Source organism: Aquarana catesbeiana, linkage group LG03, assembly GCF_042186555.1.
Source record: "Aquarana catesbeiana isolate 2022-GZ linkage group LG03, ASM4218655v1, whole genome shotgun sequence".
Taxonomy (NCBI): Eukaryota; Metazoa; Chordata; class Amphibia; order Anura; family Ranidae; genus Aquarana; species Aquarana catesbeiana.
In genome coordinates, this window is record NC_133326.1 from 665,256,600 (window position 1) to 665,280,781 (window position 24,182).

Genomic DNA, 24,182 nt, shown 5'->3' on the forward strand with positions numbered 1-24,182 from the left:
GGGGTCTATGTTCTGGGGCCCTAGGACCCATTCCCCCTCTTACAACTGGAATTAGGTTACCCCTCCTTCCATTCATAGGCTGGACTGGCGTATTGTCCACATTATTCCCATTGCAAATGGGAGTGGGGCTGGTGACTCTAACCATACCTGCTCAATCTCTAACTGATGATGATTGTGTGGACTCTACTAGTGCATTTCCCTGTTACTCTTGCCATCTCTAGACTGTACGTTCACTATAATCCTTAAAATCTCTCTGGTACTTTTTTATCTTCTTATGCTTAGTATCCTTATCTAGTTTCTCTAAAAAAATGTGAATCTGAGTGGACTTTTTCTTATATTTAGAGTAGTCCTGAAATGGACTTACTGTAATAACTCTTTTAATTAAATTATTTTATTTTCTAATATTTGCAGTTTCTTCTTTCTCCTTGAAATAATCAGGTTCAACAATTTATGTTCACTCAGATTGAAAAAATGTACCACTCTGATTCCAATTCCTGTTCAGACAAACCGTTATTAGGACCCAAATCCCAACACAGGCGTCTACGTACGAGCACCCAGGAATTTAGGAGCAACGCCAGTGATACTCGCCCCGGGTGTTTTTTCTCTCCAGAGGATACATCCACACATGCTGTATTTGACTATCTGTAATGGGGGTCAACACGCTCTGGTGAGTAGAATGCACATATGAATGTCAGTGAGGAGAAGACACATTAAGTCCTGGGTGTTTCTGACCACAGAAGTGTTTTTGGATAACACAGAGTATTGATGGGACTTTACTTCATATCTCTATTGAGATTTTTTGGAACTTTATAGCACTTTATTCATGCATCACAAAATTTATGCTACATGGATGCACTTGCACTTTATTTGGGCGCGGTATATTCATTTTTTCAGTTTTATCAATCATAAACTGCCTTAAATACAAAACAGTTAGAGGTGGATTGGTACTCTGCTAAGTCGTCCCCCAGTCTGAACACACATCCTGGTTTATATGATATGCTTAACATTCCTCTGGCTGTACGAACCGTGGAATTCTCCATCACACCCTTTGCAGTTTTCCCATCCCCACACCTCACCCTTCGAATCCCTCTATCCACTAATCTCACAGTTGCTAAGCTACTTGTTCCCCTAATAGATGACTGTGGTTTGGGTACTGCTGCATAATCGCATAATAAGATATCTCACCACTCCAATTCACTTGTACAGTAGAATCAGATATTAGACAACATATGTATCATTCTCCAGGCCCTCTTATTTTTCTATATGATTGAAGTTACAGACAGTCATCCCATCCTGTGATGAGCGATATTGATGTTAAAATTCGAGATTACATGTTTTTATTTTCGTAACTAATATGATTTCTATTGGAAGTTATGTGCCTTACTATACATAATTATGTTGCTTTACTTCTTTGTAATTTACTGTAAGAACCTAAAAAAATTATTGGTGATGAAAAGAAAAGGAAAGACAGAAAGAAAGAAAAAAAGAAAGAAAGAATTTCATTGTAGGAGTGTGCCGTCTTCAGACTGGCCAATACATAAATACCAGAAACGTTGCCAGCCGACGTGAATTGTGTGGCCAACCTGGGCAAATCCATGAATCAACCAACATTCAGATTCTAGAATCCAAGGATGATATGTGGTAAATATAAAAGCAAATACAGTTTGTATATTTCGTGCAGCCCATCAACCATCTACCACCAACATAATACTTAGCAAAATATTTGTACAACACTCCTCCATTGCAGATTCAGACTGAGGATAAATGGATCCTTGAGTCATGATGAAGCCAGGATCTTCACTGGTGTTATCATAGTATAAGGGGTAGAGGACATAAAACAAACAATTATAGCATTGTGTTAGGTGATATTTTATTGAAGAAATAAAATCCAGACCACCTAGTATTAAATGAATAAATAAGTAAAGCATTGAATAAGCACCCAAAAATAAAATAAAATTAACTAATTTGAATGATCCAAATGGTGTCCCTGTAGAAATATTAGATATAGGCAAAAATATATACATATATAGACAAAAATTTTCATTGATGACACGATCACAGCAGCCAATCCCTAGATGACGTCCTATCATGACGAAACACGTAGGGTGGGGCCTGTGCTACTGACGTCATCACGTTTTCCTCTTCGGAGGTTGATGGTTACAGCAAGCAGCGAGGAGAGGAAGTTTGAGGAGACTCCGCTATTTGATCTACTGTGGTACACTGCGCATAAAGATATTTTATCCTGTAAGTGCAATCTGTTTGAGTATATCAAATCATCTACTTAAACTTAAGCTTTTAACTTCAGCTTGTTCAATTAAGCTTTGACAATAAAAACCTGGAAGCTGATTGGCTTCTATGCAGAGCTGCACCAGATTTTGCACTCTCCAGTATTAGTAAGTCAAAACCCAAATGCGATTGTAACATTATTTTACAGGTCGGTTGTGTACAATGGGATGTCAGTGTTTTAATCCCTTCTTGACTGGGGGGTAAAACAAACCTTAACGCCCAGACCAAAGTTTGCAACTTTGACATGCGTTAGTAAAACTGTAAATATCGCACCTACTTAGTGTATCCAAGTGGATTATAACTTGGGCTTTGATTTGATGGTAAATGGTAATAAAATCTCCTGATTTTTTATTACAAATAAAAACTGTCTCAAAATAGTAAAAAAAAGTAATTCTTTAAATTAACGGTATATATTTCTTGCTATTGCCATAAATTATCACCAAAGTACAATCCAAAATAAATTCTCCTGCTCCTGACGATTGCAGTAATACCACTTATGTGTATGTAATTTGTTGTTTGTACCCGTAGTAGGACCCAGAAACAATAGTGCACATTTTAGGTTTTTTTTCCTACCTAAAACACACTGACATAGATACTAACTGACACTGATACTAATTTTAAAAACGCAGTTCTTTTTAAACCCTACCTAATATATGTTGACACTGACCTTTCACCCTGGCCTTGACCTTTGACCCTTACCTTGACCCTAACACTAACTCTGACACTGACCTAGCTCAAAACTTGGTCTAGCTTAGGGGTAGGCAACCCCCGGCACTGGTGCCGCAATCTGCACTCAAAGCCTCTTTTGCAGACACTCGACTCCCTCCCCATCATCAGAGCAGCCCAGGGAAATGTCGGTGAGACACTAATGCATTCCAATTTCAAATTTCCCCACCCTGCACCTGCACTGAGAGGGAAGCACTGTGCCCCCACACATTGTAAAAGATGGGAAACATTGTTTGGTTCTCTAACTTTGCTGTAGCTACGATCGTCAGCTTTTGTGATGGGGAAGAGATTGGGTGCAGTTCTGCTACGGGGGACGGTCCCTGTTTCCAGGAGGAGGAGGAATGTGATTGGCCACTAAAGCCAATCACAGTCCTGCTAGCCTCGCCCACCATCTGGAGGAAGATGACTCTTGGTTGCCCCTACCAATCTCAGAAAGAAGGGATTTCACTGTGCTTGAGAAAATCACAATCAGGTGACAGTTTGTGGAATTACTGTTGAGTTTCTGGGAACTTTGTTGAAATTATTCCTGAACCTTTGTGTCACTTACTACTGAACCCCTGCACTCTTTTTGAAACCCGCCACACTTTTTCTCAGCTGCGGGGGCCCAACTTATGATCCTACACACAGGCCCACTGCTTTCAGAAAATGCCCCTGACCCAAGTTCATCATTGCACATCCATTCCAGATGCTTATATGTGACATCACATACATCACCTACATCACATACATCACATACAAGCACGTGGGCTGGATGCGAGAGGTGGATCAGCAGGATGAGTGTGCCGGGACAGGTAGATGTGTCTTATCTCTGCTTCCTTTCACCACTCTGCATATCACACATATCATAGATGAGAAGAGGGTACAGCGGTAGGGGAAATGAGCAGGAGGGGTTCAGAGGTGGGACAGAAGTGCAGTGGGGCAGATGTGCAGGGAGGTACAGTGGTGGCAGAGATGAGAAACGGGTTTAGTAGTGGGACAGAAGAGCAGGGGGGTTCAGTGTTGGGGCAGATGAAAAGGGCGTTCAGAAAATCAGGGGGGGTAGATGTGAAAGGAGGTATATTGGTGGGGCAGATGAGCAGGGGGAACAGAGGTGGGGCAGAAGAGCAGGGGGTTACAGAGGTGTACAGGGGTACAGAGGTGAGACAGATGTGCAAGAGGTACATTGATGGGGCAGATGACAAAGAGGGTTACAGTGGTGGGGCAGATGAGCAGATGGATTCAGTGTTAGGACAGATGAGAAGGTGATTCGGTAGTGAGTCAGAAGAGCATGGGGATACGACGGTGGAGCAGATGTGCAGGGAGGTACAGTGGTGGGGCAGATGAGAAAAGGGGTACAGTGGTGGGGCAGATATGCAAGAGGTACAGTAGTGGGAGGGATGAGAAGGGGGTTCAGCAGTGGGTCAGAACAGCAGGGGGGTACAGTGATGGGGCAGATGAGCAGGGGGTTACAGTGGTGGAACAGATGAGCGGGGGGGTTCAGTGTTGGGGCAGATGAGAAGGGGGTTCAGTGGTGGGACAGAAGAGCAGGGGGTACATCGGTGGGGCAGATGTGAAAGGAGGTGCATTGGTGGGACAGATGAGCAGGGGGTTACAGTGGTTGCTCAGAAGAGCAGGGGGTACAGAGGTGGGGCAGATGTACAGGGGGTATAGTGGCAGGGCAGGGGAGAAAGGAGGTAAATTGGTGGGACAGATGAGCAGGGGAAACAGAGGTGGGATAGATGTGCAGGAGGTACAGTGGTGGGACAGATGAGAAAGGGGGTTACAGTTGTGGGGCGGCAGATGAGAAAAGGGGTTACAGCAGTGGGGCAGAAGAGCAGGGGAATAGAGGTGGGACAGATGTGCAGAAGGTACAGTGGTGGGGCAGAGGAGAAAGGGTGTTACAGCAGTGGGGCAGAAGAGCAGGGGAACAGAGGTGTGACAGATGTGCAGGAGGTACAGTGGTGGGGCAGACGAGCAGATAAGTTCAGTGTTAGGAAAGATGAGAAGATGGTTCAGCGGTGAGACAGAAGAGCATGGGGATACGGCGGTGGAGCAGATGTGCAGGGAGGTACAATGGTGGGGGAGATGAGAAAGGGGAAACATTGGTGGGACAGATGAGCAGGGGGTTATAGTGGTGGGACAGAAGAGCAGGGTGGTACAGTGGTGGGGCAGATGTACAGGGGGTTACAGTGGTGGGGCAAAAGTAAAGGGGGTTACAGTGGTGGGGCAGATGAGCAGGGGGTTACAGTGGTGGGGCAGATGTGCAGGGGATTGCAGTGGTGGGGCACAGTGGTGGGCCTGTCCAAAGGGGGGCGCACGGTCGCCACCCCCCCTCCAGGCATTAACAAAAAGAAATTTTGAAAATTTATTATTTTTAAACTGTCCCTTTAAAAAAAAAAAATATACAAAAAAAAGGTCCTTAACCTCCCTGGCGGTATGATTATTTCAGATTTTTGCGTCTCAAAGCGGTACAATTATTTTGCATAGAAATTTGGCGTTTTATATTGTAGGCCTGTAATTCTTAGCAATAACACACTTAAATCTGTCCACCAAGAGTCTAGTAGATATCCCGGGTATGATGAAGTTTGAAACACAAAATCATAAATTATAATATAATAAATAAATATAAATAATTATAAAAAATAATAATATAATAATAATAAAATTAATTTCCCCATAATTCACTATCGCTCAATTCTGCAAGTGTTCTAATTTAGTATCGCTGTTTTCTAGCTGGTCTAAAACCACTTTTGACGTAAAGGGACACTTTTTGGTTGCTATGGACAATCTCCAGTTTCCTGGCAGAAAGAACAGTATATATCATATAAAACTGCATGCAGTGCATTGGGCAAAGCACTGGGGACAAAAGGGATGTGAAATGATTTCATACAGTACTGTAATCTGTAAGATTACAGTGTACTGTATGTGTTATGAAGTTTCACTTTTTTGAATTTGCTGCCAGGCTCCGCCCCCGTGCGTCGCGACGCTCACAGGGAATGGAGCCCGGCACAGAGAGGCTTCGGGAGGAGGACAGAGCCTGCAGGCACAGCAGGGGGACATTACAGGATCCTGGGGACAAGGTAAGTACACTGCACCAGGATCCGGAGATGTAATCCCGAGTGTGGCTCGGGGTTGCCGCTAATGGTGCTGAAATTTAACCCTGAGCCACACTTGGAAAAACCGCCAGGGAGGTTAGGTGCACTGTGTCCGGACGCCAGACGCAATGCACTATGGGAAGCGCCACGTCTATGCAAACACGAGATTGCAGACGTGGCGCTTCATTTGTGGGGTTTTATCCCGCCTTGCGGCACTTTCCAAAGTGCCGAGTAGCTTCCGCCCGGCGCTCATAGTATCTATTACTACGGCCGGGCGGTTTGATTGACATCCGAGTTTGATGTCACTTCCTGTTTTCTCTCTCCCATTGCGCCCGGGAGAGAGAAAACCGGAAGTATGAGGAGCGGACTCCTCTATCGCCACTGCCAGTGGAAGGAGACACCGCAGGAGAGGACAACATAGCAAGGTAAGTACCGCTGTGCTCCCACTGAGAACAGAGAGGGAGGGGGATTTGATGTGACACAGGCAGGCTGCATTTGATGTGACACAAAGGTGGCTGCATTTGGTGGGACACAGGCTGGCTGCGTTTGGTGGGGCACAGGCTGGCTGCATTTGCTGGGACACAGGCTGGCTGCATTTGATGGGACACAGGCTGGCTGCATTTGATGGGACACAGGCTGGCGCATTTGGTGGGACACAGGCTGGCTGCATTTGGTGGGACACAGGCTGGCTGCATTTGGTGGGACACAGGCTGGCTGTATTTGATGTGACACAGGCTGGTTGCATTTGATGTGACACAGGCTGGCTGCATTTGGTGGGACACAGGCAGGCGTCATTTGGTGGGACACAGGCTGCATTTGGTGGGTTTAAAAAGACCAGCCACACATCCCGACGTCCAGCAAAGAATGCCTACATCTTAATCTCATACTGAAAATTCTGTCCTCTTGAACCTTATTCACCCCCTTATTCACCCCCTTGATGTATTTAATCACTTGACATCCGCGCTATAGCCAAATGACGGCTACAGTGCGGACCTGAATTCCCAGGAGGCCGTCATATATCGGCCTCCCCTGTGCACGCGCCCTGCATGCTGTGATCACCGAGTCACTGAGACTCGGGTGATCACCGATCCGAGTAAGGGGCCCGTCCTGGCCCCTTACCATGTGATCAGCTGTCAGCCGATGACAGCTGATCACATGATCAAAACAAAAGCTCTGTGATGTTTTTTTTTTTCTCCTCACGCTGACGGGGGAGGAGAAAAGAAAGCAGATCACCGGCTTATCAGCAAGGGACATCGGTCCCGAAGAGGAAGAGGCAATTCTGCCTCATATGTGCCTCCAGTACCCCCTGCCAGTGCCACCTGCCATTGCCACCTGACAGTGCCCACAGTCCCCACCAGTGCCACCTATCAATGCCCATGAATGCCACCTATCAATTCATACAAGTGCCACCTATCAATGCCCACAAGTGCCACCTATCAATGGCCACCAGTGGTACCAATCAGTGCCACCTAGCAGTGCTGCCTACAGTGTAACCGATCAGTGCCTATTATTGCCACCCATCACTGCCACCCATCAGTGCCCATCACTGACACCTATCGAAGCCCATCAGTGCCGCCTCATCAGCGTACATCAATGAAGGAGAAAAATTACCTTTTTTTAAAATTTTATAACAAAATATAAAAAAAAATTTTAATATTTTTAAATTTCGGTCTTTTTACATTTAACAAAAAATAAAAACTGCAAAGGTGATCAAATACCACCAAAAGAAAGCTCTATTTGTGGGGAAAAAAATGATAAAAATTTCATTTGGGTACAGTGTTGTATGTCCGCGCAATTGTCATTCAAAGTTCGCCAGCGATAAAAGCTGAAAATTGATCTGGATAGCAGGGGGGGTTAAGTGCCCAGTAAGCAAGTGGTTAAAGAATTCAATCATATCTCCCCTTTCCCTTCTTTCCTCCAGACTGCACACATATCTATCTATATCTATCTATCTATCTATCTATCTATCTATCTATCTATCTATCTATCTATCTATCTATCTATCTATCTATCTATCTATCTATCTATCTATCTATCTATATATATATATATACATACATATATATATATATATATCTTTTATCCTCCAGACCTTTCACAATTTTTGTTACCCATCTTTAGACTGGGTCTATCTTATCAATATCTTTTTATAAGTCAGGTCATCAAAACTGAAACAGTATTCTAAATGAGGTCTAACTATGGATTTATATATATAGGAATCAGGACCTCCTTCCTCCTGCTGGTGACCCCTCTAGGACACAGGACTCAGTACAGAGTCTTGTGGTACCCCATTAGTGGTCTCTGTTCTGAGTGAACCCCATTTAAAGCCACACTCTGGTATCTATCCTTTACCCAACTGCATACCCACTGAGCCACCCAAGGGTTAAGTCCTAGCGTGTACAATTATTTTATTAGATGATTATGTGGAACTGTAATAAATGCCTTGCGGAAGCCAAGATAAGCTGTCCACAGTGCCTCCCTGGTCCAAAACATTATTAATATAGTCAAATAATTTAATCAGATTAGTCTGACATGATCTGCCATCAGTAAAGAATGAAATAAATAAATGTATACTCCCTGCACCCAGAAAAATAAAAACTAATAAATATTAGAGTATAAAACCATGAAATATCCTCGTTATTAACCACCACAGCTGCTATACTCCCCAAAGTGAATGTGATTATCCACCCAGTATGTGACCAAAACAGAACAATAAATATTGAGCAGCACTATGAGAAACAAAATACATAATCACTACAAAGGCACTGTGAAGATTTTGCTGAAAAACAAAATATAGTGCCATAATGGCAAACTCAAATGTAAACCATAGAATATCACAAACCAATGTTTACTTAAACACTTGCCGACCAGCCGCTGTCATTATACTGCAGCAGGTCGGCACGTTCCCATGAGCCGTCATAGCTGTACGTCTGCCCTTTAAGCAGGGATAACAGGCATAGGTCCACTGCACTGCGGGGGAACTGATGCGCATGGCCGGCGGTCGCGATGACTGCCAGCCACGCGCGATCGCGGGCACGAGATCCAGAACAGGGACGTGTGTGTTCTGCGAGGAGAGACTGATTGTGTGTTCCTACTAGCTCGAAACAACAATCTGTCATCTCCTCTAGTTAGTCCCATCCCGCTACAGTTAGAACACACGCTGAGGGAACACCGTTAACCCCTTGATCGCCCCCTAGTGTTAACCCCTTCCCTGCCAGTGACATTTACACAGTAATCAGTGCATTTATATAGCACTGATCGCTGTATAAATGTCAATGGTCCCAAAATTGTGTCAAAAGTGTCCAATCTGTCCGCCATAATGTCACAGTCCCGATAAAAATCGCAGATCACCGCCATTACTAGTAAAGAAAAAAATAATAATAAAAATGCCATAAATCTTTCACATAGTTTGTAGACGCTATAACTTTTGCGCAAACCAATCAATATATGCCTATTGCGATTTTAATTACCAAAAATATGTAGAATAATACATATCGGCCTAAACTGAGAAAAAAGGACGTCCATTTTGATTGGGTACAGCATTGCACGACTGTGCAATTGTCAGTTAAAGCGACGCAGTGCCGTATCGCAAAAAATGGCCGGTCATTAGGCAGGCAAATCTTCCGAGGCTGAAGTGGTTAAACACATATAATTAAAATAATTCGTAAATCATGAAAAAAATGGCCCATGAAATGTGATCCTTAAAGATGTACTTGTGGCACAAAACAATACAATGTACAGGATATACAGGTGCATCTCAACAAATGTGAATATCACCCAAATGTTCATTTATTTCAGTAATTCAATTCAAAAAGTGAATCTCATATATTATATAGATTGATTACACACAAAGTGATATATTTCAAGCATTTCCTTCTATTTCTTTTAATTTTGATGATTATGGCTTACAGCTAGTGAAAACCCAAAATTCAGTATCTCAGAAAATTTGAATATTACATAAGACCAATAAAAAAAGGATTTTTATTACAGAAATGTTGGCTTACTGAAAAGTATGTCCATGTACATTACAGTATGCATCAATACTTGGTCGGGGCTCCTTTTGCATGAATTATTGCATCAATGCGGCATGGCATGAAGGCGATCAGTCTGTTGCATTGCTGAGGTGTTATGGAAGCCCAGTTTGCTTTGATAGCAGCCTTCAGCACATCTGCATTATTGGGTCTGGTGTCTCTCATCTTCCTCTTGACAATGCCCCACGGGTTTTCTATGAGGTTTAGGTCAGGCGAGCTTGCTGGCCAATCAAGCACAGTGATACCATGATCATTAACCACTTCAGTCCTGGACCATTATGCTGCCTAAGGACCAGAGGTCTTTTTCCAATTTGGCACTGCGTCACTTTAACTGCTAATTGCGCGGTCATGCAATGCTGTACCCAAACGAAATTTGCATCCTTTTCTTCCCACAAATAGAGCTTTCTTTTGATGGTATTTGATCACCTCTGCGGTTTTTATTTTTTGCACTATAAATGGAAAAAGACCGAAAATTTTGAAAAAAAATGATATTTTCTAATTTTGTTATAAAAAAAATCCAATAAACTCAATTTTAGTCATACATTTAGGCCAAAATGTATTCGGCCACATGTCTTTGGTAAAAAAAATGTCAATAAGCGTATATTTATTGGTTTGCGCAAAAGTTATAGCGTCTACAAACTAGGGTACATTTTCTGGAATTTACACAGCTTTTAGTTTATGACTGCCTATGTCATTTCTTGAGGTGCTAAAATGGCAGGGCAGTACAAACCCCCCCAAATGACCCCATTTTGGAAAGTAGACACCCCAAGGAAATTGCTGAGAGGCATGTTGAACCCATTGAATATTTATTTTTTTTTGTCCCAAGTGATTGAATAATGACAAAAAAAAAAAAAATTACAAAAAGTTGTCACTAAATGATATATTGCTCACACAGGCCATGGGCCTATGTGGAATTGCACCCCAAAATACATTTTGATTTCACTCCTCACTACCTATCACAGTTTTGAAGGCCATAAAATGCCCAAATGGCACAACCCCCCTCCCCCCCCCCAAATGACCCCATTTTGGAAAGTAGACACCCCAAGCTATTTGCTGAGAGGCATGTTGAGTCCATGGAATATTTTATATTTTGACACAAGTTGCGGGAAAGTGACACTTTTTTTTTTTTTTTGCACAAAGTTGTCACTAAATGATATATTGCTCACACAGGCCATGGGCATATGTGGAATTGCACCCCAAAATACATTTAGCTGCTTCTCCTGAGTATGGGGATACCACATGTGTGGGACTTTTTGGGAGCCTAGCCACGTACGGGGCCCCGAAAAAAGCCTGAAGGCGGTGCTTGGTTTTCGGGGTCCCGTACGCGGCTAGGCTCCCAAAAAGACCCACACATGTGGTATCCCCGTACTCAGGAGAAGCAGCAGAATGTATTTTGGGGTGTAATTTCACATATTCCCATGGCATGTTTGAGCAATATATCATTTAGTGACAACTTTGTGCAAAAAAAAAAAAAAAAAAATTTGTCTCTTTCCCGCAACTTGTGTCACAATATAAAATATTCCATGGACTCAACATGACTCTCAGCAAATAGCTTGGGGTGTCTACTTTCTAAAATGGGGTCATTTGGGGTGTTTTGAACTGTCCTGGCATTTTATGCACAACATTTAGAAGCTTATGTCACACATCACCCACTCTTCTAACCACTTGAAGACAAAGCCCTTTCTGACACTTTTTGTTTACATGAAAAAAAATTTTTTTTTTGCAAGAAAATTACCTTGAACCCCCAAACATTATATATTTTTTAAAGCAAATGCCCTACAGATTAAAATGGTGGGTGTTTATTTTTTTTTTTTTCACACAGTATTTGCGCAGCGATTTTTCAAACGCATTTTTTGGGGAAAAAAAACACTTTTTTAAATTTTAATGCACTAAAACACACTATATTGCCCAAATGTTTGATGAAATAAAAAAGATGATCTTAGGCCGAGTACATGGATACCAAACATGACATGCTTTACAATTGCGCACAAACGTGCAGTGGCAACAAAATAAATACATTTTTAAAAGCCTTTAAAGCCTTTACAGGTTACCACTTTAGATTTACAGAGGAGGTCTACTGCTAAAATTACTGCCCTCGATCTGACCTTCGCGGTGATACCTCACATGCATGGTGCAATTGCTGTTTACATTTGACGACAGACTGCCGCTTGCGTTCGCCTTAGCGCTAGAGCAGGGGGGGACAGGGGTGCTTTTTTTTTTTTCTTTATTATTTTTTTGCTTTTTTATCATATTTTTAAACTGTTCCTTTCATTTTTTTTTTTTAATCATTTTTATTGTTATCTCAGGGAATGTAAATATCCCCTATGATAGCAATAGGTAGTGACAGGTACTCTTTTTTGAAAAAATTGGGGTCTATTAGACCCTAGATCTCTCCTCTGCCCTCAAAGCATCTGACCACACCAAGATCGGTGTGATAAAATGCTTTCCCAATTTCCCAATGGCGCTGTTTACATCCGGCAAAATCTAAGTCATGAAATGCTCGTAGCTTCCGGTTTCTTAGGCCATAGAGATGTTTGGAGCCACTCTGGTCTCTGATCAGCTCTATGGTCAGCTGGCTGAATTATCGGCTGCATTCTCAGGTTCCCTGTTGAGACAGGAGAGCCACAGAAAAACATGGAAGACAGGGGGGGGGGGTCATTCCCTCCCACAGCTTGTAAAAGCAGTCTAGAGGCTAATTGGCCGCTAGGATTGCTTTTACATGAAAGCCGACCGCTGGCTGAAAAGAATGATACCAAGATGATACCTAAACCTGCAGGCATCATTCTGGTATAACCACTCAAAGTCGTGAATGGCGTACCTGAAGACAAAAAATGGTTAACAATAAAACACAGTAAACGGTAAAGTATAAAAAATTGCATAACTGAAAAACAAACATGGTAAAACATAATAACAATAAAACATTGCAGAATAGAATAAAGTAAAAAAGAGCAGAACAATAGAGAGAGAATAGAGAGAGAGAGAACAATAAAACGACAACTATTTTTTTTATTTTATATATATATATTTTTTTTTACACTTTTTTTGTAACTAACTTTTATAACTGTAACCGGTTCCAGGTTCGGGTCTCTCTAAATGCGATGGCATCTTGGGAGACCCTGTGAAAGTGTGCCTAGTCTGTGCAATGCTGTACCCTACGCTAATACTCAACTAGTGAATGGTAGCGTTCAAAACATTCACCAATGCAAAAACCAGGATTGTTAGGACAGGAGGGACAATAATAGCGGGTGTCATGCCTATATCCGCGCTTGCTGCAGACACAACATCTTTTTTGGAGGGGTTCGTTGGGTGGGGGTACTCGGGAGGACATAAAGAAAATGCCTCTCATGCAGTCGACTGCATTTGGTTGGGGATGTGAATAGGGGGAAGTACGGGCGCTGCAGAAGTGGTGGGTTCCCAATTAGGATTGGCGAATGCAGCAGGAAGGGCATTATGGGCACGACGGGCCTGTGTTTGTCTTCTTCTTGGTGGCAGCGGGACACTACTTGTGCTTGCCACCTCACCAGCTTGAACTGCACTTATGGGACTCGCCACATCACCAAGTGTTACTGCAGTGCTGGTTTGACTACGACCAGGGTGTACTAGGCCGCTGGTGCTTGCCAGTTCACCAAAACGCTACCAAAAAACCTGTTAGCGATCGCAGGGATCAGGCCTGACTCTGCGAATGCTGCAATGTGTTTAGTGTTTTGTAAGTGACAGTGATCAATCGATACTGCACTTGGGTGGGCTGGGCCGGGTGGAGGGGCAAAACGCAGGTGCTAGCGGGTATCTGGGCTGGTCCCGCTAACACTGCGTTTTTGGGAACCCTAAACTGCTGGGGACACTAGTATAGATCTGATTGGATCAGATATTGATCCGATCAGATACTATACCACTAAGGGAGGTGTACGGTGCGTGTGTGGGTGTTAGCAGTACTGGCGCTAACCTGACGCTGCCTGGGGCTGGTGCTTGCCAGTTCACCAAAACGCTACCAAAAAAACTGTTAGCGATCGCAGGGATCAGACCTGACTCTGCGAACGCTGCAGTTATGCGTTTAGTGTTTTGTAAGTGACAGTGATCGATCGATACTGCACTTGGGTGGGGTGGGCTGGGCTGGGCGGAGGGGGCAAAACGCAGGTGCTAGCAGGTATCTGGGCTGATCCCGCTAACACTGCGTTTTTGGGAACCCTAAACTGCTGGGGACGCTAGTATAGATCTGATCGGATCAGATATTGATCCGTTCAGATACTATACCACTAAGGGAGGCGTATGCTGCGTGCGTGGGTGTTAGCGGTACTGGCGCTAATCTGACACTGCCTGGGGCGACACATATCACCGCCGGGCGATCAGGGGGCTAAACCTTTATTCGGTAATAAACGGCGGGTGCCCTGACACTATAAAAAATAAACAAACTAACCAGCATCACACGTAACACTTATACGGTGATCAGTGGTGAAAGGGTTAACTAGGGGGCAATCAAGGGGTTAAAACATTTATTAGATAGTATATAGAGGTCCCTGTCGTTATAAAACGCTGACGGCGAACCTAAATATTTACGTCCCTAACTAGCGTCACCAGCGACACTAATACAGCGATCAGAAAAATGATCGCTTAGCGACACTGGCGACAGGGGGTGATCAAGGGGTTAAAACTTTATTAGGGGGAGTTAGGGGGGTACCCTAGACCTAAAGGGGGCTAACCCTAACTGCCCTAACACAGTAACTGTCACAAACTGACACCATGCAGTAATCAGAAAAAAAAAAAAAAACCTGCTTGGTGTCAGTGTGACAGGGAGGGGGGAGGGGTGATTGGGGGGTGATCGGGGGTGATCGGGGGTGTTTTGTGTGCCTGGCATGTTCTACTGTGTGTGTGTTTGTGTTTTACACTCACAGTGATGTCTTCTCTCCTCGGCGCCGGAACGGAAAATACCGAGCCGAGGAGAGATGACATCATTTCCTTTGCTGCTGTTTAGCATACAGCAGCAAAGGAATGTTCTGATTGTCCGGCGGCGATCGTGAGGGGGGGCCACGAACGGATGGCCTCCCCCTCACCTCCGATCACCGGGGGACAAAAGAGGACCGCCTCGGGCACCGGGGGGGGTCCGATCGGACCCCCCACCCGCGGGAGGCAGATCACGTACATTTGCGTGATTTTGCCTGCCCGTGCCGCCTTGCCGACGTATATCGGCGTGAGGCGGTCCTTAAGTGGTTAAACCAGGTATTGGTACTTTTGGCAGTGTGGGCAGGTGCCAAGTCCTGCTGGAAAATTAAATCAAAAGCTGGTCAGCAGAGGAAAGAATGAAGTGCTCTAGAAGTTCCCGCTAGAGGGCTGCGCTGACTTTTAGACTTGATGGAACAACAACAGCAGATGAAATGGCTCCCCCCAGGGTGGAAACTTCACACTGAACCTCATGCAACATGGATTCTGTGCCTCTCCTCTCTTCCTCCAGACTCTGGGACCTTGATTTCCAAAATAAATGCAAAATTTACTTTCATCCGAAAAAAGGGACTTTGGACCAATGAGCAACAGTCCAGTTTTGTTTCTCCTTAGCCCAGGTAAGACGCTTCTGATATTGTCTGTGGTTCAGGAGTGGCTTGACACAAGGAATGTGACAGTTGTAGGGCCTTTGCTTCACAATTCTCAAGACTGCGGTTATCCCTTGTTGCTTGTGCACCTTTTTCTACCACACTTTAATTTTCTATTAATATGCTTGGATACAGCTAGGGATGAGCTTCGTGTTCGAGTCAAACCCATGTTCGACTCGAACATCGTGTGTTCGGCCGTTCGCCGAATTACGAACGATATGGGCCGTTTGAGCCAAATTCGAGTGGCGCGTCACTGGCCCGTAATTCACTGCGGCATCGCAGTGCATTGCTGGCTGATGATTGGCCAAGCATGCACTATGACCCGCATGCTTGGCCAATCACAGCGCTGTCTGTACAGAGAGCCGTAATTGGCCAAAGCCAAGGTAGCTTTGGCCAATTATGGCTCGGGGGGTTTAGTACACGCCCCACACTATATAAAGCCGCCTGCACGGCGGCCCTGTGTAGTGTGTTCCGGCGTTGGGAGAGAGATAGATAGACAGAGAGACAGTGTCATTTGATTTAAGTTAGATAGAGTAGGCAGGCGAGTCAGTTAGCTGCACTTACAGTGTATTGTGTATATATATATATATATATACATCCTTGGTGTTGAATATATATATATATATATATATATATATATATATATATAGCTAGATCCGTTCCTGTTATTCTCTTCCTACTGACAGGCAGGCGCTTTTACAGTATTTACAGCTACCTGAAGAAAATTGCTGGTGTTCTTCTGATCCTATTAGTCCTATTAGCTACAGTATTTACAGTTAGTGTAGTGCGTCCTCTGCACAGTGTGCACCTAAAGCTACCTGAAGAAAATTAGTGGTGTTCTTCTGATCCTATTAGTACAGTACCGCAGGCAGCTGCAGTATTTACAAGTTAGTGTAGTGCGTCCTCTGCACAGTGTGCACCTAAAGCTACCTGAAGAAAATTGGTGGTGTTCTTCTGATCCTATTAGTATTGCAGGCAGCTGTGGTATTTATAAGTTAGTGTAGTGCGTCCTCTACACAGTGTGCACCTAAAGCTACCTGAAGAAAATTAGTGGTGTTCTTCTAAACCTATTAGTACAGTACCGCAGGCAGCTGCAGTATTTACAAGTTAGTGTAGTGCATCCTCTGCACAGTGTGCACCTAAAGCTACCTGAAGAAAATTAGTCGTGTTCTTCTGATCCTATTAGTACAATACCGCAGGCAGCTGCAGTATTTACAAATGAGTGTAGTGCGTCCTCTGCACAGTGTGCACCTAAAGCTACCTGAAGAAAATTGGTGGTGTTCTTCTGATCCTATTAGTATCGCAGGCAGCTGTAGTATTTACAAGTTAGTGTAGGGCATCCTCTGCACAGCGTGCACCTAAAGCTACCTGAAGAAAATTGGTGGTCTTCTTCTGATCCTATTAGTACAGTACCACAGGCAGCTGCAGTATTTACAAATTAGTGTAGTGCGTCCTCTGCACAATGTGCACCTAAAGCTACCTGAAGAAAATTAGTGGTGTTCTTCTGATCCTATTAGTACAATACCGCAGGCAGCTGAAGTATTTACAAGTTAGTGTAGTGCGTCCTCTGCACAGTGTGCACCTAAAGCTACCTGAAGAAAATTGGTGTTCTTCTGATCCTATTAGTATTGCAGGCAGCTGTAGTATTTACAAGTTAGTGTTTGGCATCCTCTACACAGTGTGCACCTAAAGCTACCTGAAGAAAATTAGTGGTGTTCTTCTAAACCTATTAGTACAGTACCGCAGGAAGCTGCAGTATTTACAAGTTAGTGTAGTGCGTCCTCTGCACAGTGTGCACCTAAAGCTACCTGAAGAAAATTAGTGGTGTTCTTCTGATCCTATTAGTACAGTACTGCAGGCAGCTGCAGAATTTACAAATTAGTGTAGTGCGTCCTCTGCACAGTGTGCATCTAAAGCTACCTGAAGAAAATTGGTGGTGTTCTTCTGATCCTATTAGTATCGCAGGAAGCTGTATTATTTAGAAGTTAGTGTAGGGCATCCTCTGCACAGCGTGCACCTAAAACTACCTGAAGAAAATTGGTGGTCTTCTTCTGATCCTATTAGTACAGTACTGCAGGCAGCTGCAGTATTTACAAATTAGTGTAGTGCGTCCTCTGCACAGTGTGCACCTAAAGCTACCTGAAGAAAATTAGTGGTGTTCTTCTGATCCTATTAATACCACAGGCAGGCAGCTACAGTATTTACAGTTAGTGTAGTGCGTCCTCTGCACAGTGTGCACCTAAAGCTACCTGAATTAAATTGGTGGTGTTCTTCTGATCCTATATTAATACCACAGGCAGGCAGCTACAGTATTTACAGTTAGTGTACTGCGTCCTCTAGACAGTGTGCACATAAAGCTACCTGAAAAAAATTAGTGGTGTTCTTCTGATCCTATTAGTACAGTACCGCAGGCAGCTGCAGTATTTACAAATTAGTGTAGTGCGTCCTTTGCACAGTGTGCACCTAAAACTACCTGAAGAAAATTGGTGGTGTTCTTCTGATCCTATTAGTATCGCAGGAAGCTGTAGTATGTACAAGTTAATGTAGTGCATCCTTGGCACAGTGTGCACCTAAAGCTACCTGAAGAAAATTAGTGGTGTACTTCTGATCCTATTAGTATCGCTGGCAGCTGTAGTATTTACAAGTTGGTGTAGGGCATCCTCTGCACAGCGTGCACCTAAAGCTACCTGAAGAAAGTTGGTGGTCTTCTTCTGATCCTATTAGTACAGTACTGCAGGCAGCTGCAGTATTTACAAATTAGTGTAGTGCGTCCTCTGCACAGTGTGCACGTAAAGCTACCTGAAGAAAATTGGTGGTGTTCTTCTGATCCTATTAGTATCGCAGGCAGCTGTAGTATTTACAAGTTGGAGTAGGGCATCCTCTGCACAGCGTGCACCTAAAGCTACCTGAAGAAAATTGGTGGTCTTCTTCTGATCCTATTAGTACAGTACCGCAGGAAGCTGCAGTATTTACAAATTAGTGTAGTGCGTCCTCTGCACAGTGTGCACCTAAAGCTACCTGAAGAAAATTAGTGGTGTTCTGCTGATCCTATTAATACCACAGGCAGGCAGCTACAGTATTTACAGTTAGTGCACTGCGTCCTCTAGACAGTGTGCACCTAAAGCTACCTGAAAAAAATTAGTGGTGTTCTTCTGATCCTATTAGTACAGTACCGCAGGCAGCTGCAGTATTTACTAATTAGTGTAGTGCGTCCTCTGCACAGTGTGCACCTAAAGCTACCTGAAGAAAATTGGTGGTGTTCTTCTGATCCTATTAGTATCGCAGGCAGCTGTAGTATTTACAAGTTGGTGTAGGGCATCCTCTGCACAGCATGCACCTAAAGCTACCTGAAGAAAATTGGTGGTCTTCTTCTGATCCTATTAGTACAGTACCGCAGGCAGCTGCAGTATTTACAAATTAGTGTAGTGCGTCCTCTGCACGGTGTGCACCTAAAGCTACCTGAAGAAAATTGGTGGTGTTCTTCTGATCCTATTAGTATCGCAGGCAGCTGTAGTATTTACAAGTTGGAGTAGGGCATCCTCTGCACAGCGTGCACCTAAAGCTACCTGAAGAAAATTGGTGGTCTTCTTCTGATCCTATTAGTACAGTACCGCAGGCAGCTGCAGTATTTACAAATTAGTGTAGTGCGTCCTCTGCACGGTGTGCACCTAAAGCTACCTGAAGAAAATTGGTGGTGTTCTTCTGATCCTATTAGTATCGCAGGCAGCTGTAGTATTTACAAGTTGGAGTAGGGCATCCTCTGCACAGTGTGCACCTAAAGTTACCTGAAGAAAATTGGTGGTCTTCTTCTGATCCTATTAGTACTGTACTGCAGGCAGCTGCAGTATTTACAAATTAGTGTAGTGCGTCCTCTGCACAGTGTGCACCTAAAGCTACCTGAAGAAAATTTGTGGTGTTCTGCTGATCCTATTAATACCACAGGCAGGCAGCTACAGTATTTACAGTTAGTGTAGTGCGTCCTCTGCACAGTGTGCACCTAAAGCTACCTGAAAAAAATTAGTGGTGTTCTTCTGATCCTATTAGTACAGTACCGCAGGCAGCTGCAGTATTTACAAATCAGTGTAGTGCGTCCTCTGCACAGTGTGCACCTAAAGCTACCTGAAGAAAATTGGTGGTGTTCTTCCGATCCTATTCGTATCGAAGGCAGCTGTAGTATGTACAAGTTAGTGTAGTGCATCCTCGGCACAGTGTGCACCTAAAGCTACCTAAAGAAAATTGGTGGTCTTCTTCTAATCCTATTAGTACAGTACCGCAGGCAGCTGCAGTATTTACAAATTAGTGTAATGCGTCCTCTGCACAGTGTGCACCTAAAGCTACCTGAAGAAAATTGGTGGTGTTCTTCTGATCCTATTAGTACAGTACCGCAGGCAGCTGCAGTATTTACAAATTAGTGTAGTGCGTTCTCTGCACAGTGTGCACCTAAAGCTACCTGAAGAAAATTAGTGGTGTTCTTCTGAACCTATTAATACCACAGGCAGGCAGCTACAGTATTTACAGTTAGTGCAGTGCATCCTCTGCACAGTGAGCACCTAAAGCTACCTGAATTAAATTGGTGGTGTTCTTCTGATGCTATATTAATACCACAGGCAGGCAGCTACAGTATTTACAGTTAATGCACTGCGTCCTCTAGACAATGTGCACCTAAAGCTACCTGAAAAAAATTAGTGGTGTTCTTCTGATCCTATTAGTACACTATCGCAGGCAGCTGCAGTATTTACAAATTAGTGTAGTGCGTCCTCTGCACAGTGTGCACCTAAAGCAACCTGAAGAAAATTGGTAGTGTTCTTCTGATCCTATTAGTATCGCAGGCAGCTGTAGTATGTACAAGTTAGTGTAGTGCATCCTGGGCACAGTGTGCACCTAAAGCTACCTAAAGAAAATTGGTGGTCTTCTTCTAATCCTATTAGTACAGTACCGCAGGCAGCTGCAGTATTTACAAATTAGTGTAATGCATCCTCTGCACAGTGTGCACCTAAATCTACCTGAAGAAAATTGGTGGTGTTCTTCTGATCCTATTCGTACAGTACCGCAGGCAGCTGCAGTATTTACAAATTAGTGTAGTGCGTCCTCTACACAGTGTGCACCTAAAGCTACCTGAAGAAAATTAGTGGTGTTCTTCTGATCCTATTAATACCACAGACAGGCAGCTACAGTATTTACAGTTAGTGTAGTGCATCCTCTGCACAGTGTGCACCTAAAGCTACCTGAATAAAATTGGTGGTGTTCTTCTGATCCTATTAGTACAGTACCGCAGGCAGCTGCAGTATTTACAAATTAGTGTAGTGCGTCCTATGCACAGCGTGCACCTAAATCTACCTGAAGAAAATTAGTGGTGTTCTTCTGATCTTATTAGTACAGTACCAGAGGCAGCTGCAGTATTTACAAGTTAGTGTAGTGCGTCCTCTACACAGTGTGCACCTAAAGCTACCTGAAGAAAATTAGTGGTGTTCTTCTGATCCTATTAATACCACAGGCAGGCAGCTACAGTATTTACAGTTAGTGTATTGCGTCCTCTTCACAGTGTGCACCTAAAGCTACCTGAATTAAATTGGTGGTGTTCTTCTGATCCTATATTAATACCACAGGCAGGCAGCTACAGTATTTAAAGTTTGTGTACTGCGTCCTCTAGACAGTGTGCACATAAAGCTACCGGAAAAAAATTAGTGGTGATCTTCTGATCCTATTAGTACAGTACCGCAGGCAGCTGCAGTATTTACAAATTAGTGTAGTGCATCCTTTGCACAGTGTGCACCTAAAGCTACCTGAAGAAAATTGATGGTGTTCTTATGATCCTATTAGTATCGCAGAAAGCTGTAGTATGTATAAGTTAATGTAGTGCATCCTTGGCACAGTGTGCACCTAAAGCTACCTGATGAAAATTAGTGGTGTTCTTCTGATCCTATTAGTATCGCAGGCAGCTGTAGTATTTACAAGTTGGTGGAGGGCATCCTCTGCACAGCGTGCACCTAAAGCTACCTGAAGAAAATTGGTGGTCTTCTTCTGATCCTATTAATACAGTACCGCAGACAGCTGCAGTATTTACAAATTAGTGTAGTGCGTCCTCTGCACAGTGTGCACCTAAAGCTACCTGAAGAAAATTAGTGGTGTTCTTCTGATCCTATTAATACCACAGGCAGGCAGCTACAGTATTTACAGTTAGTGTAGTGCGTCCTCTGCACAGTGTGCACCTAAAGCTACCTGAATTAAGTTGGTGGTGTTCTTCTGATGCTATATTAATACCAGAGGCAGGCAGCTACAGTATTTACAGTTAGTGCACTGCGTCCTCTAGACAGTGTGCACCTAAAGCTACCTGAAAAAATTTAGTGGTGTTCTTCTGATCCTATTAGTACAGTACCGCAGGCAGCTGCAGTATTTACAAATTAGTGTAGTGCGTCCTCTGCACAGTGAGCACCTAAAGCTACCTGAAGAAAATTGGTGGTGTTCTTCTGATCCTATTAGTATCGCAGGCAGCTGTAGTATGTAAAAGTTAGTGTAGTGCATCCTCGGCACAGTGTGCACCTAAAGCTACCTGAAGAAAATTGGAGGTCTTCTTCTAATCCTATTAGTACAGTACCGCAGGCAGCTGCAGTATTTACAAATTAGTGTAATGCGTCCTCTGCACAGTGTGCACCTAAAGCTACCTGAAGAAAATTGGTGGTGTTCTTCTGATCCTATTCGTACAGTACCGCAGGCAGCTGCAGTATTTACAAATTAGTGTAGTGCGTCCTCTGCACAGTGTGCACCTAAAGCTAGCTGAAGAAAATTAGTGGTGTTCTTCTGAACCTATTAATACCACAGGCAGGCAGCTACAGTATTCACAGTTAGTGTACTGCATCCTCTGGACAGTGTGCACCTAAAGCTACGTGAAGAAAATTAGTGGTGTTCTTCTGATCCTATTAGTAGAGTTCCGCAGGCAGCTGCAGTATTTACAAATAAGTGTAGTGCGTCCTCAGCACAGTGTGCACCTAAATCTACCTGAAGAAAATTGGTGGTGTTCTTCTGATCCTATTAGTATCCCAGGTAGCTGCAGTATTTACAAGTTAGTGTAGTGTATCCTCTGCACAGTGTACACCTAAAGCTACCTGAAGAAAATTGGTGGTCTTCTTCTGATCCTGTTAGTACAGTACCGCAGACAGCTGCAGTATTTACAAATTAGTGTAGTGTGTCCTCTGCACAGTGTGCACCTAAAGCTACCTGAAGAATATTGGTGGTGTTCTTCTGATCCTATTAGTACAGTACCACAGGCAGCTGCAGTATTTAAAAATTATTGTATTGCGTCCTCTGCAGAGTGTGCACCTAAAGCTACCTGAAGAAAATTGGTGGTGTTCTTCTGATTCTATTAGTACAGTATCGCAGGCAGCTGCACTATTTACAAATTAGTGTAGTGCATCCTCTGCACAGTGTGCACCTAAAGCTACCTGAAGAAAATTAGTGGTGTTCTTCTGGTCCTATTAGTATCGCAGGCAGCTGCAGTATTTACAAGTTAGTGTAGTGCATCCTCTGCACAGTGTGCACCTAAAGCTACCTGAAGAAAATTGGTGGTCTTCTTCTGATCCTATTAGTACAGTATCGTAGACAGCTGCAGTATTTACAAATTAGTGTAATGCGTCCTCTGCACAGTGTGCACCTAAAGCTACCTGAAGAAAATTAGTGGTGTTCTTCTGAACCTATTAATACCACAGGCAGGCAGCTACAGTATTTACAGTTAGTGTAGTGCGTCCTCTGCAGTGTGCACCTAAAGCTACCTGAATTAAATTGGTGGTGTTCTTCTGATGCTAAATTAATACCACAGGCAGGCAGCTACAGTATTTACAGTTAGTGCACTGCGTCCTCTAGACAGTGTGCACCTAAAGCTACCTGAAAAAAATTAGTGGTGTTCTTCTGATCCTATTAGTACAGTATCGCAGGCAGCTGCAATATTTACAAATTAGTGTAGTGCGTCCTCTGCACAGTGTGCACCTAAAGCAACCTTAAGAAAATTGGTGGTGTTCTTCTGATCCTATTAGTATCGCAGGCAGCTGTAGTATGTACAAGTTAGTGTAGTGCATCCTCGGCACAGTGTGCACCTAAAGCTACCTAAAGAAAATTGGTGGTCTTCTTCTAATCCTATTAGTACAGTACCGCAGGCAGCTGCAGTATTTACAAATTAGTGTAATGCGTCCTCTGCACAGTGTGCACCTAAAGCTACCTGAAGAAAATTGGTGGTGTTCTTCTGATCCTATTAGTACAGTACCGCAGGCAGCTGCAGTATTTACAAATAAGTGTAGTGCGTCCTCTGCACAGTGTGCACCTAAAGCTACCTGAAGAAAATTGGTAGTGTCCTTCTGATCCTATTAGTATCACAGGCAGCTGCAGTATTTACAAGTTAGTGTAGTGCGTCCTCTGCACAGTGTGCACCTAAAGCTACCTGAAGAAAATTAGTGGTGTTCTCCTGATGCTATTAGAACAGTACCGCAGGCAGC